This window comes from Delphinapterus leucas, chromosome 2 (assembly GCF_059928025.1).
Source record: "Delphinapterus leucas isolate spDelLeu-1000000601 "Yukka" chromosome 2, BTC_Dleu_Yukka2, whole genome shotgun sequence".
NCBI lineage: Eukaryota > Metazoa > Chordata > Mammalia > Artiodactyla > Monodontidae > Delphinapterus > Delphinapterus leucas.
Window position 1 is genome coordinate 115,506,991 of NC_143130.1, and position 14,560 is coordinate 115,521,550.

Consider the following 14,560-nt stretch of genomic DNA (forward strand, 5'->3'; position numbering starts at 1 on the left):
ACTTAACATATGACCCAGCAATCCCACTACTGGGCATACACCCAGAGAAAACCATAATTCAAAAAGACACATGCACCCCAATATTCATTGCAGCATTATTTACAATAGCCAGGTCATGGTAGCAACCTAAATGCCCATCGACAGACGAATGGATAAAGAAGATGTTGTACATATATACAATGGAATATTACTCAGCCATAAAAGGGAACGAAATTGGGTCATTTGTAGAGATGTGGATGGGTCTAGAGACTGTCATACAGAGTGAAGTATGTCAGAAAGAGAAAAACAAATATTGTATATTAACGCATATATGTGCAACCTAGAAAAATGGTACAGATGAACCGGTTTGCAGGGCAGAAATAGAGACACAGATGTAGAGAACAAACATATGGACACCAACGAGGGAAAGTGACATGGGGGTGGTGGTGTGATGAATTGGGAGATTGAGATTGACATATATACACTAATATGTCTAAAATGGATAATAAGAACCTGCTGTATAAAAAAAATAATAAAAGACCCTTGCCTTATTCACCACCTGAAAAAAAATGATCTAAGATTTCATTAGTTTGCATAATATTAACATGGTGTAAAATGCACATCCTGGTTTGGAAGAAAGTTTGGAGAAATGAAAAGAACACTAAACAACTTAGGACAACTTAGTCCTAAGCACTAGACTCTATCAGGAACTAGCCTCAGACAAGAATGTGACCTCAAACAAGTCTTTTCATATCTTTGGGTCCAATAGAAGAAGTTCTATCTGATGACAGTGTGCCACCTGTTTGAAAACAGTGATACGAAACACCCTAAAAATGCAAGAAGATACATATTTTTTGTTTGTTTGAGACACACACACACACACCCCTCATTTTAAGCCTTGTCCATTGTGAAATTTAACACACATACATAAAAAGTGCATAAAATAGTAATGTATACCTTAATCATCATAAAATCAAACCATGTAGCCACTACTCAGATCCAGAACACTGGCAGCTCCCAGAAAACCCCTGAATGCTCCCCACCCCTCCACCTATGATAATTGCTTCCTTGCTTTCCTTTTCAAGGTAATTGTTAGTCTTTTTTTTTTTTTTTGGCAGCCCCACACAGGGCGATTTCAGTTCCCCAAGCAGCAGTGAGAGCTCTGAGTCCTAACCACTGGACCACCAGGGAACTCCCCTTCAAGGTAATATTTTTATTTGTTTGTTTCAAGATATTATCCTTGATGAAATTTACTGTGACCAGAATTCTTACAGTATTTTGACTCAAAGGTCTTTGGAATGTCTGTGGGCTCAGAGAGAAGGGGATTGGGAAATTCCTTACTAGATTGTTGTTGAGAACTCTCCTTTCTCCTGAAAGGGAAACTCAGGCTTAGGCTGTGCCTTGAATGGCAATATCAGCTGCCTAGATGCCCCACCTCTAGCCTGTACTGTGCGGTGGGCGCTGTTTTGGGCATTGTATATATTTACATCATTTCATCCTTGAAACAGACTTGTGAGAAAACTGAAGTAGTCTCTAAGGTCAAAGAGCCAAAGAGAAAGATAAAGGAAAGAAAAGTTGCACTTAATTCCTAAATATTCAAGACTATTAATTTATTTACATTTTTTCCCAAGGTAAAATGTACAAGGCATAGCCCCAAGTGACTGATTTGAATTTGCCTCTTTAAAGTATTTGCATAATTGCCATTTACTTTATCTGTGGAGAACTTGAAAAAATAAATTTCCGTGGATCAAAGCATTTTGAACACATTTAGGGCTCACCAAAATTCTTATGAATTATTAAAAATGTATCATGTGTACCTATAGTCAGCTGTACTGTAAATTGCAGCTAATCGATGTTTAGTTGACAAAAGGTGGAATAGTTTGGCTGATTTACTCCTTGGGCTCCTCCTGTTTCACTGGAAAACTCATCTAAACATGTATGTCACAAACTAATTTCAAGACAAAAGCAAAGCCTCAGCTGAATGGTGAAAACAGATAGCCCCGTCCAAAATAGATAGCCCACCTTCCCAGGTAAGACTGGGAAGACTGCCTGTCTGAAGGAAACGGCCATCAATCTAAGTGAATGCTCCAGAAAGACACTTCTAAAAATAAAAGCAGCCTCTCTACAGGAGAAAAGAAATATCACTAGACATTTTGACCGTGGTTTTATTTCATTAAATTGCTGAGTGTAAGCTGAGTTACAAGAAGTAAAATTCAATATATAGTTTCCAAGTGCCTCCTCTGTTTAAGGCACTATGTGGTGGGTGCCAGAGGACGCAAAAAGGAATGATCTGCCATCCTCACTATTGAGGAGGTTATAATCTAAGGAGGGGTAAACAGCAAGATAACATTATATGAGCAATGTGTGATAAGGCTTATGAGAAAGAAGCAGAGGGGAAATGAACCAAGTTATTTGAGTACCTTTCATAGGCCAGGCATGTTTCATACATCATCTTATTTTAATCTTACAATAAGGTAATGAGGTTGATATTATTCCCAATTCTAGGAACTGTGGGAAAGTACAACCAAACAACTAACCCAGGATCACACTAGTAAATGGCACAGCTGAGATTCAAATCCAGATATGCCTGCCTCAGAACTTGTGTTCCTAACAAGCCCACAGGCCTTAACCATGTGATGGATAGAAAAGAGGTCCTTACTGACCATGACTCTCAGAATTAGAAAGGAGCCAGGAGGATAAAACATATTAGGGTGACTTCAGACACCATTTATGTGTGCCCTCCAATACATGATTGTATGATTTGGCCTTGTTTTCTTAGCCTAGAATGTAAAACACTTCGGATAGAAGACATGGAGTGAGATTTGATCACAGGCGTTCTTCTGTCTCTGCCATCAACCTCACTCTGCTCAAAAAGATAAAACGAATTGAATTTTATTATTTATTCATGTGAATACTAACACTGTGGATATATTTTCATAAAATAAGAAAAAAAAACCCCTCAGCCTCACCATATAAATTGTAGGAGTCCATTTTCACTCTTATTACTATTACTATTTATCATTTTGATTCTTAATTGTCCTTTGTTCAGGTGACTATGCAGCCCCAGTTGTCCTTCTCTTTAAGTGCTTGCTTTCGCTTGAATACCTGCTTCATGGTTTCTCAAGAGCTATCATCATCGTTATCATCATTATTTTGAAAGGTGAATGAACATAAATGTCGATTTTAATCATGTGTAGACTCCACTGACAATCAGCAAAAGTTTTTCTTTCATATGAATTGTATAGCTAGAAGATTAGCCCCAAATGGAAAGTTCAGCACTCTCTGGTTTAATTTCAGTTCTGCCAGTGAGCCACTGGGCAGACCACACTGCCCTTTGGCATGGTCTCTGTTTCTAAGCAGGTGACATTAAAGATGCTTGTCACCCATTGTTTTCCCTGAAGTGCTAATAGGGTTTACTAATGAAAGAAAACACCATTTCTCAAAATGATATAAAGCATCATAGAAACTAAAATTACGGGAAATAATTTCACCCACATTTTGGCTTGCACAGGCCTACCTGACTTTGGGAAAGTTGTTTTTAGGACAAGGGTTGATCTACCGTAGTTGAGACTAATACAGTTTTAGCTTTTCATCAATGTCAAACAAAGCTAAAACACCAATAGCTAGAATCTCTTTCTGTTCCTCCACTGATGAGAACCAAAATAAACTTCAAGACATCAGGAGCAACAATACTATGGTGTGGTAACAGATGCTTAAACTGGTGAAATCCTGTGGCTCAACTGCATGACTCTAGAACAATTCCAGTGAACTAGTTGCTAAGACTTTAGAGTCTGAAACTTTTATTCCCTATACCGTACATGTTATATGAACGAGGGCTTGGTATGTAGTATGATTTTCATGGGTCATTTCAAGCCAGTAGGTTTTAGAAATCCCCAGTCACTTACTAGTATACCTTCTTAAATATTCAAGCCTTGAGGAGAAAGTGGGAGTTTCCAGTGAAACTGAGGGATGATAGTGGATCTTAACAGTGTGGTGTTCTTAAATGCACAGTCCATATGCTTTTAATTTATGTGTAATGATTTGGTGAATTGTCAATCTGTCCTTTTTTAAGAGCGTGTGAGAAAATGTACATAAATGTGCACCAGTGAAATAGGCCTTCATGTTCTCATGTTTTGAAAATGTGTTTTCTTCATAGAGTGAGAGCAAAAGTATTTGAGAATTGATATTTGAAATCGTAACAGAGCTAAATGTGACATGCAGTTTGACAGGCAAATATGTGATTCACACACCCTGCCTCAGAAATGAGTAAAATGTGGTCAAATATTTCATTTTCCTCATTGCATTTATCACCATCTGAAATTACCCCATTTATTTATTTGAATACTTTTAAAATGTCTGTCTCTTCCACACTCAAGTGAAACTCCATGGTCACTGCTCTACCCCTGGTTCCTAGAACATTACCTGCCACACAATAGGTGCTCAATAACTATTTATTAAATAAAGGAATTAATGTAAGTTGAAAGATATTTAGTGCACTACTTTAGAAGTATATTTATCTATTTCTTTTTTAAAAAAATATTTATTTATTTTTGGCCGTGTTGGGTCTTGCTTGCTGCATATGGGCTTTCTCTAATAGTTGCAGTGAGCAGGGGCTACTCTTTGTTGTGGTGCACGGGCTTCTCATTGTGGTGGCTTTGTTTGTTGCGGAGCATGGGCTCTAGGTGCGCGGGCTTCAGTAGTTGTGGTACACGGGCTCTAGAGCGCAGGCTCAGTAGTTGTGGCGCATGGGTTTAGTCGCTTCTTGGCATGTGGGATCTTCCTGGACGAGGGTTCAAACTTGTATCTCCTGCATTCGCAAACGGATTCTTAACCACTGTGCCACCAGGGAAGTGCCGAAAGTATACCTATTAATTCATCTTGATGAAGCCTCCACAAAGGCAGTATCTACCAGCTTTACTAAGTGCCTTGTTATTAGATGGGATCAATATATGTCTAGTAAGGGAGTATAGATAAAGTTCCAGGAACACTGGTTAAAAACAGCAAACCCTTCGGCATTAGATTTCAGCAACAATTCTTTTGTTCTTGCTGCTTTCTTCTTTTTTATGGAAGCATGCTTTTTTTATTGCAGTATAATTGATAATGGTGAGATGCACTCATTTCATGTGTGTAGTTGATATGTTTTGACAAATGTATACACCCATATAACCCACATACTGATCAAGATATAGAACTTTACATCATTTCAGAAAGTTCCCCTGTACCACATTCAGTCCATTCCCCATTTCCCTCTCCCCCCTAAGTAATGGCTGTTCTGATTTCTATGACTATTAGGTTAGCATTGCTTGTTCTTAAACTTTATATGAAAGAAGTCATACAAATGTATTCTTTTATGTTTGGCTTCTTTTGTACAATTTACCTGTAAAATTCATCCAGGCTGCTATGCATATCAGTGATATGATCCTTTTTATTGCTGAGTAGTATTCCATTGTATTAATATACTACAATTTATCCAGTTTCCTGTTGATGGAAAACATTTGGGCCGTTTCCATTTTGGAACTATTATGAGTAAAGCAGTTGCAAACTTTCTTATACAAATCTTTGTGGACATATGTCTTAATTTCTCATGGACAAATACATAGAAGTGGAATTGATGGTTCACAGTGTCAGTGTATGTTTATCTTTATATGAAACTGCCAAGCAGTTCTTTGAACGTTGTATCATTTTATACTCCCACCAACAATGTATGGGAGTTCTTAGTTGCTCCACATAATTGCCAATATTTGGTATTATCAATCTTTTACATTTTAGCCATTCTAATAGGTATGAAATAGTATTCATTGTGTATTAACTAACAGTTCGCTGATGATTAATGATGTTGAGCATCTTTTTATTTGCTAATTAGCCATTTGTATATCTTTTTTTGTGAAGTGTCTGTTTAAGTCTTTTGGCCACATTTTATTTGGGTTGTTCTTTTTATTGTTGAGTTGTAAGAGTTCCTGATTTATTCTAGATACATGTCCTTTTCTGGATATCTCATTGTTAACTATTCCTGAATATTTTCTCCCAGCCTCTAGATTACCTGTTTTTTTTTAATGGTGTCTTTTTATGAGCAAAAATTTTTAATTTTGATGAAGTCCAGTTATCAACTTTTTAATGGTTTCTGCTTTCTGTGTCCTATCTTAGAAAGCTTTGCTAACCCTAAGGTTGCAAAACTATTTTCCTATTTCCTTTAGAATCTCCATCTCTAATTAATTTTTGTGTATTTAAAAAAAAAAACAAACCTGAGTTTTACCTACCTTTTTAGGAGCTCTCAGAAATGCTAGAACTCTGTGTGACTCTACTGAGGTTCATTAATGAAAACTATTTGATTAAAACAAAAGCTTACTACCTAAAACAGAAAGCTGATTTTAGTTGATAAAACATGCATTCAAATAATTGAGTTATTATTTATTTTATTAAATTATTTTTCAAAAACTGAATTTTATTTTATTTTGCTTAATTTTTTTTAAAGAACTGACCACTAAAGGCAATTCTGAATCACTTGTTTTAATGGAGGACAACATGGGCATAAATCCTGGCTTGGGCCATTTTATTATTGTTTTTTATGGTCACAGGCTTTTTTTTCTTCTGTTTCTTTTTTCTTGACCACAACAATTATATTACCTTTAATTCACAAGTTATCTTCAGTGGTCTAAAAAACATAACCCAGAACATTTTGGAAGATAAAAATAAGCTGTTGAGACAATTTTTTTCCTTCCTAAGCTAGAAACAGAACACCTAGAGTTGACTGAAGTTTCTCCTCTTATTATGATCTACGTATTGATTCCCCAAGAATTTTAAAATAGTTTATAAAGATTTTCCTGGTTAAAGCTATATTAGGATTCCTCTAATGTTAAATAAAATTATAGAATAAGAAGGAGCGTGGATTTGGATTCTGAGGAAACTGAATTTGAATTCTGGCTTCCCCCAGTCCAATATTATTACCCATATGAATTTACCCAAGGTACATAATTCCTTTGAGCATCAATTTCCTCAGCTGTAGAATGGGATAATACCTACCCCTCAGAATAATTGCAAACATTAAATGCAATCTTGTATGTAAAATGCCTACCAAGTAGTTGGTGCTCAATAACTATGACCCCCTCCTTTTCTATTTCTAATTCTTGAGTTGTCCTCTCAAGAAAAGGACACATATAAAGCTACACAAACTCCAGAAAGTAGATTTTTCTATATCAGCCTATACAGTGTTTCTCAAACTAGGATCTAGAACCTCTTGGAGACTTCAGACAGATTCTCAGGGGTCAGAGGCTTTTCTACAGGATTTTCAAAAGAAACTGTTTATATTTGGATGATTATCCTAAAATATTAAAATAAGCAGAGTCTGAAACTTCTGAATAAGTTATCTTTAGCTTATAACTAAGCATTGCCATAAGATTTCAATATGAATTTGCATTTACCTTTGCCATTTCAGCTTACTGAACTAAGGGACCATCAATGTGTCAGTGCTGTTTGGTTGGCATGTCCTACTATCTAAATGGCAGCAATGGCCAGTGTCTGCTATTACACTCATGTTGTCTGTGAAGGCAAAATTTCTATTTCCTAGTAATAACGTACATACGAATAACATTTTCAATGATGAAGACTTTAGTTTCTTGTCTTTTTAATAAATCAATACTTTGATTTCTCGTCAAGAAAATGACACGCCACTGAGTATTTACTATTTTGTAGAGGCTAATGAGAAATGAACAGAGGTAGACTGTTAATGATGCACTTGCACCAAGAGAAAGCCAAATGCTTTCAGGACATTCTATACAAATAAAGATTTAATGGTAATTTGAATATTCTAAATTGAAAACAGAGTGGAAGCAATCATAATAAAATCTGATTTATGATCAATTTTGAAATGTTGTAAATGAGGCATTTTCAGTATCTAATTGCCTCTGTGAAATTCTGCACTCTCAGGCCTCATTCGTGGTAAACATGGCGCTGAGTCTGTTGAAAACCCACAAGGCTTGTGATGCCTGTGTCAGACTTGTTTCTCTGTAGGAACCTGTCTGCCTTGTTTTGGGGGTGAGAGGGTAATTTTGATTATACAGCCTCTCTGTTAATCCTTTTCTCTCTTGCCAACAATTGTTGAAATATTGTCCAAATGGAGTCCCAAGCAGATATAAACAAAACACTGTGAGAAACCTAGTTCCTTCTTTGCCTTCAACAGTCTATGAGCTCAGGACTGAAATTGAAAAAAAAAAAGTTTAAAAAGTATTTCTAGGAGTTTAAAACTAACTTCACATAATCTTGTTCTAAATTTCAGCAAAATTTGATTATGCATTTAGTGCTGATTTCAATTATACTGTTATGCCAACTCCATGTTGAAATAAGTAATACAGCTTTACAGAGTCATCAAGCAAGTATTGCTCACTGCAGAATGTTAATTAGGAGGCCTAATTTTCCGAAACTACCTTATTTCGTAGAGTCTCAGCTCCCATCTATTGTGTGCTGTATCCTGATTTCAAAAATGCTACAATATCAAAAAAGTATGTTCCAGTATCTATATAATTTGGTAGTAAACAAAGGTTCAGTTTTTTCAGAACATACTTATGGGAACTGGCATTCTCTGCATTAGTCAAAACACAGAAACAAATTAAGTATAGAACTGAACCTGAGGCTACATCTTTCCACTATCAAATCCAACAGTGGTTATTCAGTTTCAGCCAAACACATTATCATTATCACTGCAACAAATTTGAATTGTATTGATTTGCAGTTGTGTGTTTAATTTGTAAATCTGCTTTGGTTTTAGAGTATGTAACAGCTATAAGCATGAGTTTATACCCAGTTTTATGTTTACACATATTTAAATAACAATATAATAGAAGTAATTTGGGAATACTGGGAGCCTAGAGATAATTTATTTTTTTAAAGGGGGTCATGCATATATCACCTGTGAGAAATTCTGCTCTAGTTCTTTAACAGCTCATTGTTCAAAAGTGCCATGACTCTGAAAACATGCGTTTTTGCTATTTCTGTACACATCTGATAATTTAAAGCCATTATAAAGATTTTTCCTCCAAAGGATTTGATCTTTAGTCAACTTTCAAGTCTTTTTTTCTGTCTGTGGTAAACATTTTTCCTCTTTTCAGAATATAAACATTTTTCCTTTTCCTGGCTTAAACATGGTCATCCAGAAGTGTAGCTGACTGAAGGAGCTTACAACTTGTTAGAGACATCAAGCTCATGTCCCAGGAACTCTGACCATCCTTCCAACTATAGATTCCTCTAATCATGTATCCTTTAACAAACTGGTTGTAAGGTTTCTAAAGAGAGTAAGAACATGAAGGGGTTTTGATATATTTCTTCAAATCATAAAATTGAACATCAATTTACTATTTCTTAATAGCTTTGAAGTCAGAAATGCTTATTGGAAAGACAGGCTATTAGAAGAAATACATCAAAGCATATTTTATTTGTAATTGGGAAACTTAACTCAACCAGCTGTCATTTTTTGCCTAATTTGGGGGGGGGGGAAGAACAGTATATTTTATTACTTTTCAAAAGCTGTGAAAGTAAAGAATTATAACTATAAACACTGAGAAAGAAAGGTTGAGCAATAAATAATCCCTATAGGCTTTCTGTTCCTTTCTCTATTTTTGTTTCAGCAATACCAGAAACTCTTACATGGTTTCACACTACTTTCTTTTTGTACATCATAAAACTGGATACCAATTTTAAAACTTCTCAAAATTACTTATCTTTCACAGGTTTTTACTTCAAACTATTATGTTGTGGAAAGGATAGGACGACCATAGGAAGGAGAAAAAAGAAACAAAACTTCACTTATTCTATAAATATGCCATATTCCTTGTTGAGGGTGCCATTTTAACACAACGCAGGCAAACCTGTGCCCTTCACTTCAATATATGAAGGCTTTCACCTTTGGCCCTCAGTTCACTACGTGTAAGGCTGTAACTTGAGCAGCAGTTAATATCAGAATGTTTTAACACTAACATTCCAGTATTTCTTGCAGGTAGATCTGTCCTGCATGTTTGTAGCATAATAGGGCTAGGGTTAGGGTGTGGGGAAGTATACTTAAGTACAAGAATGATTCTCCAGTTCAGCTCTAACAGTTTAATTCTTCGAATCCATCTCTCAGGCCGAACAGGTGCGCTTCAGCGTGTTCCAGTGGGTTGGAGGCCAGGCTAGAAGGCGGCCTAAGGGATGACACCTGTGAAGGGCGTGGTCACCCATGCTGGCTGCACCACCCCCCCATCCCAATGACGCCTGCTTAGAATGGACTCAGGTCGAGACACTTGTGCTAATACTCGAAGAGCCCAGGGCGTCCTAGAGTGTGGTGCTGACCGTCATATCTGAGTGGTCAGTCGTTGGGAGGAATCTCCCGGAGAGCTGGACGGTGGGTTTCGCCATTTCAACAAAGCCTCTGGAACTGGCACAAGGCTCCTATGTCATGGGTGAAATATCGGTGACACGTTCCATATTTTGCTGGGAGGACCGGAGCTCGATCCAGAACCCTAGTGACCCAGCGTCCTGGTTGGTGGCCCAGCAAGCCAACCGATTCTCAAACCTTAGAGAGACTTGGGAGAGGCGCCGCTTGTTCCAGGCAGGCCGCCAGGGCCGCCTCAATCGCGCCAGCCTGGTGGCCCACTCCGCATCGCGGCCGCCTCAGAGAGCGCGTGTCCAGCTCGCTGGCCGGGTCTTCGAGTGCGCCGCGCTCGCCACTCCCGGCATGCTCCGCGAGCCGAGCGCCCCCGCGGGAGGGCCCACAGCCCGGGACCTGGGGCCCGCGACGGGGCTTCTTACCCAAGGTGCCCCGGGCGCTCATTTGCATGTCCCTCCGAAGGGTGAACCCAACAGGCCTCGTGGTTTAGCAGTCATAGCACCAAATGTCCGAGCCTGCTCAGTGGTTGCGAGACATCAGATTTCCCTAAACGTTCGGCGGTGGCTGGGAAGACGCGCAATTCAGTCACCATAAGCGGAAGAAGCAAGAAACTCCCGTGCCTTATATAGGCTGTAGGCGAAGAGTATATCGTGCTCGCTTCGGCAGCACATATACTAAAATTGGAACGATACAGAGAAGATTAGCATGGCCCCTGCGCAAGGATGACACGCAAATTCGTGAAGCGTTCCATATTTTGTGCCCTTCCCCACCATCTGGACACCCTTTGTTCATCAGCTCCTAAAGGAAAAGCTATGGGCCAGAAGCACAACGTCTGGCACTTAATGCTGAAATTAAGTGATTTTCACTGTAGTGATTTTTCACTATAAAAATATTCGTGTAAGGCAATGTATGAAATGTGAATGACGCCGAGTTGTACACCTGGGAATTTACGTGCAAATATGTCGTTTCTACGTATCTTGGAAATGAGAAAATGTCAACTTGCATTTCCTTCATAGAACTTGAAAGTTCTGAAATCGCCTTACTTATGGTCTGTCTCCCTTAACAACACAAACTCCAGAGGCCCAGCTCTTATTCACTATAGACTGACACGAGTCGCTCGATGAGTCCATACCAAATCATTTCTAAATTATTAAATCACTGAATTATTGCGAAGTTAATGAATCCTTGCTAAAGGAAGTAAGCAACAGCAGTGCACAAATCTTGGGCCTACTTTGTGACATTCGTTTGTCGTTTTAGACCGGAGTTCGTACGCTCTCAGACTGAGCTACACAAAAGCAGGGAGTGTTACCAAGGAGTGGTTATACCGGATGAGATCAATGTTGGCCGGTGCCTGTGGATCCTAGAGCTCCAGCACCAGTTGAAAACTGGCTAGAAGCAGCAAGCCCATTCTGATCTGCTTTCCTAAGAAGTCATTTTTATCTGATCATTTTATCACTCAAAATGCCGCTTTACCTAAATCGGGTGGATTCTGTGATGGGAAATTTAAGAGAAAAGTTAATTGCCCAAACCAAAAGCGGATTTTAACCAATAGTAACAAGCATTCGACTGCAGACATCAAGATTATCTAGGCAGTTTAATAATAGAAATGAGACAGGTCGGGCCATGGGCATGCCGGGAGGCCATCGAGGTAGAATCGACCCTGGGAGGAAGAAGTATCTGGTGGTAGAGCCATGCAGGAAGCCTCAGAGCGGTCTTCCAGAGCTGCCTCTCAAAACTACACTGTTTTTTTGTGTTAATCAGCACAGGGGTTGGGACGGTGGGAAAGGGCACAAAATATGGAACGCTTCACGAATTTGCGTGTCATCCTTGCGCAGGGGCCATGCTAATCTTCTCTGTATCGTTCCAATTTTAGTATATGTGCTGCCGAAGCGAGCACGATAGTTTTTCTACCCACAGCATATATAAAGCACGGTGACTCTCGACTCTTGCGCTTACGGTGACTGAACTGAGAGTCTTCCTGGAGATCGCCGAACGTTTAGGAAATTTGATATCTAGCCCCACTCATGAGGCTCGCACATTTGGTGCTGTAGTCGCTAGACTGCGACGATCTGTCGGGTTCATCTTTCGGAGCGACATGCAAATGAGGGCCCGGGGCACCTTGGGTAAGTGGCTCCGTCGCGGGTCCCAGGTCCGGGGCGTTGGGTCCTCTCGCCGGGGCGCTCGGCCCGCGGAGCATGCCGGGAGTGGCGAGCGCGGCGGACTTCCCTGCGCGCGGCGGCGTGCCCTGCGCGCGGCGCCCTCGAGGACGCGGCGAACGAGCGGGACCCTCGCCGTGCGTGAGGCTGCCGTGGTGCGGAGTGAGCCGCTCGGGTTGGTGCAGCACTTCAGAGCACGTCGTTTCCCACTTAAACTTCCTTTGATGAGTACTTGGAAAAAAAAAAAAAAAGTAAACACCCAGCCATTATCACACCTCGAAGAGTTAAGGTAATTCCTTAATGTCACCTAATATTCACTCTACGTTCCAATTTCCTTGTTTTAAAGATGCCTTTTATTGGTGGTTTGTCGTAAGGATCCAAACGAGGTGCAGTGCTCCCACATGGTGTTTGGTTGCTATGCCTCTTAGGTCTCTATTAATCTCCTAAAGCCCCCTCTCCACTCCCGCCCTCCCCCCACCGCCATTTCTCTTCACGCTCTTGATTTGTTGGGGAAACCGGATACTTGCACCATGAAACGTCACATTTCTTTCATTTGGCTTATGTATTACTGATGATGTCGTTTAACTTGTTTCTCTATCCTCCATGTTTCTTGAAAGTTTGTAGTTAGATCTAAAGCCATAATTAGGTCCTGGTTTAATTTATTTCTTAAGCTTTAGAGGCCCATTGGTAGGGCGTATCCTTCCTATTGCATGTCAACATAAGGCAGGTAATGTCCGGCTGCACCAGTGGGTTCAGGTGAGGTCAGTAGCCTGATCCCTCCATTATCAAGTTTCTCATACATCTTTCACTTAATGATTTTAGAATACGCTGATGAACGTTGCCCAGGTAGAGGGTCTGGCGGTCCGTTTGTTGGTTTGTTTTCAACCCTTGGCTCATGAGCTATAAGGATGTAAACCCAAGGCCCTTGATGTCCAACTTCTGTACCCCAAGGAAGAAATTGAGAGAAAAAGACCAGGAAAAGAAATGAAGGAAGAGTGTCATTGGTCGTTCAGTCCTTTCCGTGATTTGCTTACATTAGCTAACAAATTGCCTTTCTTGCTTAGGCTGGATTGGAGCCCAGTTTCTGTCTCCTCACTGCTAAGAGGCTCTTATGGAGCCAGCAACGGGTCTCCAGACACCACCTCCCTCACACAGTCTGCTTTTCTTTAGCTACACTTTTCTTGTGTAGAATCAATTGGATAAGAAAAATAGCCCCACCCACCTGTATCACTATTTGAAGGCAGGCTGTTTCTTTTCTGGATATTTTCTGAATGTTTTCTGTCAGGCTATACATTTATTGAAGGCCTCACCTAGGAGGACAGTTGCTGGAGGTGTTCAAATTAACATCTTAGGTTTCCTTACTCTGTTCTCTCCTTTCTGTTACACAGTTGTCTTCTTTTTCCCCCCAAAACTCTTGTGTTCTCCTACTCTTCTCCTCCTGTTTCTTCTTTCTCTATCCTGTCCCTCCTCCCAGCTACATCGAATACCTCACTAACTGAGCATATTTACCCAGTTCACCTTATGCCTTTGTAATCACCCTCATGTTTTCACACTACACATTTGCAGCATTGAAACCCTATTGGCTTCTGCCAAACTACAAAATATTTAAGACCCCATATTTAGATTTTGAAGAAAACAATTCTTGTTCTTATCACCGGTTAAGTATGTGTAAGTCTCCAATTGCTTTTTTACGGGGAGATAGTGATCTTTAAACACATCTTTTGGAAGTCATATAGGAACGTTCTGAGGAAGGTGGCTTTTTAGTTAGATAATCTTTTGTATCTTAAGATCTCACATGAGGAGTCTCACTAGGCATTTTTTAATAAACAGACTTTAGAAAAGGTTGATTTAAAGGATTTTTCTCAACTTATCCGATTTTTTAACAAAAAAAGCGTTTTATTTTTATGTACTGGAACATTTGGACTCTGTTACCAATAAATGCTGTCATCATAATAATTCTAACTATTTACATTAGCAGTGGAATAAAACAATGATCTATGTTTTCTTAGTGGTATGTAAAACTGTGGTGCCTCTTACAGTCAGTGGCATTATAGATCCAAAGAGATGGAAA

The 14,560-nt window shown here is 39.5% G+C and overlaps 2 protein-coding genes and 2 non-coding genes across 7 annotated transcripts in view; 3 read left to right on the forward strand and 1 right to left on the reverse strand.

The window, feature by feature from the left end:
- ARHGAP5 (Rho GTPase activating protein 5) overlaps positions 1-11,080 on the forward strand; it is a 106,269-nt gene extending 95,189 nt beyond the window's left edge. For all 4 annotated transcript variants that reach the window (XM_022553469.3, XM_022553470.3, XM_022553468.3 and 1 more), the window contains exon 7: positions 1-11,080. This exon is cut by the window's left edge and continues 24,104 nt beyond it. The gene's annotated coding sequence lies outside the window, so the exon portion shown is untranslated.
- LOC115803657 (U6 spliceosomal RNA) lies at positions 10,984-11,090 on the forward strand. The gene has a single exon (XR_004024429.1). It is a non-coding gene; the product is annotated as a U6 spliceosomal RNA (small nuclear RNA).
- Positions 11,091-11,180: 90 nt separating this feature from the next.
- AKAP6 (A-kinase anchoring protein 6) overlaps positions 11,181-14,560 on the forward strand; it is a 607,123-nt gene continuing 603,743 nt past the window's right edge. The window contains exon 1 of the mRNA XM_089907589.1: positions 11,181-12,778. The gene's annotated coding sequence lies outside the window, so the exon portion shown is untranslated. The remainder of the gene's footprint in view (positions 12,779-14,560) is intronic.
- LOC115803658 (U6 spliceosomal RNA) lies at positions 12,124-12,230 on the reverse strand. The gene has a single exon (XR_004024430.2). It is a non-coding gene; the product is annotated as a U6 spliceosomal RNA (small nuclear RNA).